Source organism: Octopus bimaculoides, chromosome 13 (assembly GCF_001194135.2).
Source record: "Octopus bimaculoides isolate UCB-OBI-ISO-001 chromosome 13, ASM119413v2, whole genome shotgun sequence".
Lineage (NCBI taxonomy): Eukaryota > Metazoa > Mollusca > Cephalopoda > Octopoda > Octopodidae > Octopus > Octopus bimaculoides.
This window is the reverse complement of record NC_068993.1, coordinates 24,474,517-24,479,821: the sequence shown is the minus strand read 5'-3', so window position 1 is coordinate 24,479,821 and position 5,305 is coordinate 24,474,517.

Sequence of the window (5,305 nt, the reverse complement as noted above, 5' to 3'; positions counted from 1 at the left end):
AAGGTAGGAACGTTCGTCTAAACAGAGGAAGAAAACGGAGAAAGATATAACAAATAAATAGATAAATAAATAAATAAATAAATAAATAGAACTCCCAAAAGGGGAGGCGCTTCGAAAAAGGAAAGGTTACACGTGGAAAAACCCATAAAACCACGGGAGCCTGGTCAGAAAAAATAAGAAAGGGGTATATAGCTCTTTCTCCTTTTACATTACCCCTTTTTTTTTCTACAGGTGTATTCTCAGAATTGGTCCGTTTATACTGGCCATTCTTCCAACAGTCACCCATCTTTCAACAAATTTGCTATGAAACAGCACTAGCGCTTCTGTGGCATTTTTCACATACCATGCTATGTTGGTATGTAAAAAAAGGCATGGTATGTAAAAATGCCACAGTACCGCTATTATTAGAAGTAAAAAGGTCAGGCTTGTGTAGGATGAAAGATTGCAAGGATAAAGCACTGTACAAGAAATTAAAAACGAATGAAACTGAAAATAGGTGTGTAAAGAAAAGAATGCATGGTCAATTTCATAGGGGTGTTGAAGATAAGACAGACAGAGAAAAAAGATGGCGGTGGATGACTAAAAGCGATATAAAACCGGAAACGGAGGTTCTAATCTGTGCTGCCCAAGAGCAAGCACTAAGAACAAACTACATAAAATACAGAATAAACAACACATCAAAAAGTGATAAGTGCAGAATCTGTGGATAAAATGGTGAAACCGTATGGCATGTTACCAGCCAATGTACGCCACTAGCCCAGAAGGAATATAAGAGACGCCAGGCTTGTCCACTGGTCACTTTGCAACAAGTATGGACTTGACAGAGCAAAATATAGGTACGACTAAAAGTTCGAAGGCATCATCGAAAATAAAAATGCAAAATTCCTATGGGGTTTTATGATTCAGTGTGAGATAGAGAATAGGAAGCCAGTCATAGTCTTAATTGAAAAAGAAAACAAACTATGCTGGATCATAGCCATAGCATGCCCAGCTGACAACAAGGTATGCGATAAGGAAAGAAGAAACGTCAAGAGATATAACAGGTTAGCTTGGGCGGTAGCAGTAGCAGTAGTACCGATAATCGTCGGAGCCCTGGAAACAGTGAACAAAAATCTCGAGATACTTCTCGTACGTGGAACAAATAAGGGCTGCAATAAAGGTGGAGCACTTGCAGAAAACAGTACTGCTTGGAACTGCTCGAATACTCCGGAAGGTGCTCGAAAAATGAGAGATGTTACCTTAGTTCACTGGTAGTGAACAGCTGACACCGTAGTACATCTCCAGCGTTAGAAGCTATGCAAAGGCAATGATAATAATAGTAATAATAATAATAATAATAATAATAATAATAATAATAATAATAATAATAATAATAATAATAATAATAATAATAATAATATTTTTAAAAGGATTAACGTAACTCTTCACAAACGTAAACAGTCAAGACGAAGAACCCGGTTCGACTGTAATATATATTTTATTGGTTGAACGATATTTCGACAGTAAGTCTGTCTTTGTCAAGTTCAAAATAAGAGGTGATAGAAATTCAAAATTATAGAAATTTAAATTTAAAGTATGAACGAGAGTAACCAGCGTCCACAGTTTTGTATAAATTTGATGATATTCTCCTGTCATTTTATTCATTCCTGCAAGGCGTGATGTTAATAACCCGCAAACATATTTCTCCTCATGCATTCTGAGAAGTAAAAGTGAAGCAGATTCACTATATTTTCTGAGAAAATGCACTTTCTTTTTCAAATTTGCAACCGTTTAAAACGAAATGTTCAGCAAGTTCTGTCGAACTATTATTATTGTGCCTGACGTTGAATCTGTGCCCATTAAACCTTTTGTTTAATTGTTCTTTTGTACAACCAACATAACTCAAGTTGTGTTTCGTGCATTCTGCCGCGTACGCTAAATGGGAATCTCTACATGAGTCAAGTGAAATCCATCTGGAAACATAACAGAAATGTCATGATTTACACATAAGATGGGACATGTAGAGATTCTCATTTGAACTCGGAACGTAAAGACGCAAAACATTTGGCCCGGCGTACTAACATTTCGTACTAACATACCGCTAAACATTTCGCCCGGCGTACTAACGACTCTGTCAGCTCGCCGCCGTAGTAATCATAACAATAATATCCGAAGAGCCACACAGGCTTGAAAAGTTAGCAGCAAATACACAATCAGGAAGTAAAGAAAGCCATTGTTGATAGCTTTTATGTCAAAGAAAATACGATGTAGAGGAGGTGGCAAGACTTATTCGGCTACCTTTTGATATCTTCGAGCATGCACGTAATATCAGCCCTGGATAAGCCAATAAAAGTACACGTAGCATATATAATAATTGTAAGTTTATTGCACAAATCGGTAATGTGTATAAAACGGACACATAATTCCACTCGCTGTCATTAGTCGTCTACAGAGTGTTCATAAGTGTGGTGTATTAGAATATTGACAAAGTACTTGATAATCGTAGCAATACCATGCTATTTTCCGCTAAGAGATCCCAGGATCAGATATGGTCAGGTGACATACTTTGGTAGTTTGGTTAGCAAAGGTACAGAAGTAGGAATTAGACAAAAGAAGTCTTCTGATAAATGCACTTCATTTGAAATCATTCAGGAAACAAAGTCACCGGTCTAATAACCTCAGGTATCTAGCTTTGGCAGTTGTAGGCATTGTGGAAACCAGGATTTTTAACACATCCGTCTTCGTATCACTTATTCGGTCCAAAATGAAAGCAGGTGACATTGTTATTTTGGAAAGACCTGAACCTTTTAGAGCCGAAGGGTAAGTTGGCATACCTGGATGCAAACAGTTGTGAAGGTGATGCCTTTAAACCAGTTGCCGGTTATACCTTGCAAGTGTAAGGAAATTTTCCTTGGAACCTTCTTAATTTTAGTGTTAGCGGGCAATTGGAATGCCATCATTGTTACCTGTCTGGATTTCGCATACCTGTTCAGTTATTTCCAACTGGTTCAAGGATATCGATTGGATTTCCTAAGCGCGGTAAAGTACTTAGGCAAATGTGATCAGGTAATACTATCGTATCTAGATAAAGTATACTGTAGGCCAGCAGATGGAAATAGCATAGGCTGTCAGCTATTCAAAATAGGCTGCGACAGAGACCACGGATATGTAATCTGTACAGTCGACATGAATAGAATACACCGACATGGACACGTTTACTGAATTTGATTTCACAGCACATCAAATTGACAGGGATTGGATTAGACGGGGGTCAATCCTTAACAATCACTGGTGGTTTTCTCTGAAAGGGACTATTAAACTGGAGTTGAAAAGATTTAGTAAGAAAATAAACATAGAGAGTTCCAGAGTTGAAGGAAAGCTAATGAGGAACATTGAGGAGCTTAGTTAAGTCACTGCTAAGCTTGCGGTATTTAGCTAAAACACTTTACGGTCTTAAGTTCAGCATTGTTTTTTATTCTTTCATAACAATATGAAATACCAGTCAAATCTGAGAGGGAGAATGAAAGTGGCTATAGCCTCCCAAATTTATATAGTCACACTAATATTAGAAACCAACATTATTTCCGTGTGATTTACGTCAATCAGGCAGCAAACGTTGCGTAGAAATTGGTCAAACCACATTTAGGTTTGTTTATCAACTTGGATACTTGCATCTAAGAAATACAATAAAACATATTTGATATTCATATAGGGACATTTGAATGAATTATTTTAAACAAACGATTCATTAATATCAAGCTGTTTAGAAGAAACTTCAGATTAGATAATCAAAAGAGTTCTTTGAATAGTTGAAATAAATAAATGAATAGAAGAAACTAGGGCATTAAGAATATCATATTGGTAATAGAGTAAAAGATAAAAAGATAATTTTTTTAATACCATTTAATGTCTAAAACAACTATTAGTAATCTTTCACAGATATATAACAAATGGTGATGTAAAATTGGGACAATGTTGAAGATAATTGTAAACACATTCAAGCATAATTAGGTGCTTACCCAAAATAATCAATAGCATTCATATATGGGTGAATGAAATTTTGACGTTAGGAGAGTTTCAAATAAAATTTGTTACATTTCATGCGAGTTGCTAGGATTAGATATGGTAATGACGATCGGAAGGGAATTATCCAAAGTGAGAACGGGCATAAAGCCACTTGCTAAATACATGCTCAAGCAAATGTGTACAATCATACCCCCTGTCATAATGCAATATCTACACCATACTGGTGTGACATATACATTTTCTGTGCTCGTAACATTCAATTTCCTTATTGTAGCTACCAAAGCAGCTGTTAACGACGCAATGATGGAAAATGCACGCATTTATTATACTTATTATACGTAGGAAATATGCACAAATAGAAGTTAAGTGTACCGACGATTAACAGTGCACATGAGGGAAACCAGTGCTGTGAAAGTGAAATCAAAGGAAATATTTAACTTTCAGTTACTAAACCTTAAAACGAAATGGAGGCGTATACATAATAATGAATTTGTGCAATGGTCAATGGATATGTCTAAGTTTTACAAGTCGTAAATATTGTTTTCAAATATTGGCAACAAGTTTCGAGGTAAGTCGATTACATCGACCCCGGTACTGAATTCATATTTATTTTATCGACTCCGAAAGGAGGAAAGACAAAGTCGATCCCGGTGGTATTTGAACACAGAACGTAAAGTCGGGAAAAATGTTGCTAAGCATTTTGCCTGCGCGGTTCCGATTCTGTTAGCTCGCCGTCTTAGAGGCCCTAAATATTAGTTTCAAATTTTTCACAAGGACTTATTTTATCGACCCAGGAAGAATGAAAGGCAAATCGACCTTTGAACTCAGAATGTAAAGGCGGACGAAATACCACTATCAGAGATTATATAATCACAATAAGTTATAGTAAAACATATAAGTCTCAAGTGTTAATCTAATGAAAGATAATTACTTGTGGGCTCAATAGGATACCAAAATTATTGTTGTTAGTCTATGTATTATGTAAAGTACATAATTTTCTGTTGATAGGAGTTGACCTATTCTTCATTGTTCATGTTCGGTAAAAATCTATCTAATCTTTGCTAAAAATTTAGCCTTGGTGAGAAAAGGTAAAATAGATCAATTTGATAAACAAAGAGTTGATGGTAATGAAGAGTGAGACAATTGCACGCATGAATAAATTCATCACACATACTACTTTCGCCTTTCTCGATTCCAAGTTTAAATAACCATGGTACGAGACTTATGGAGTTCACTGTGATTCGATCTTGCAATACACAAAACACACGCATACACTTACAAGTGCATAAAGATTCGTGTT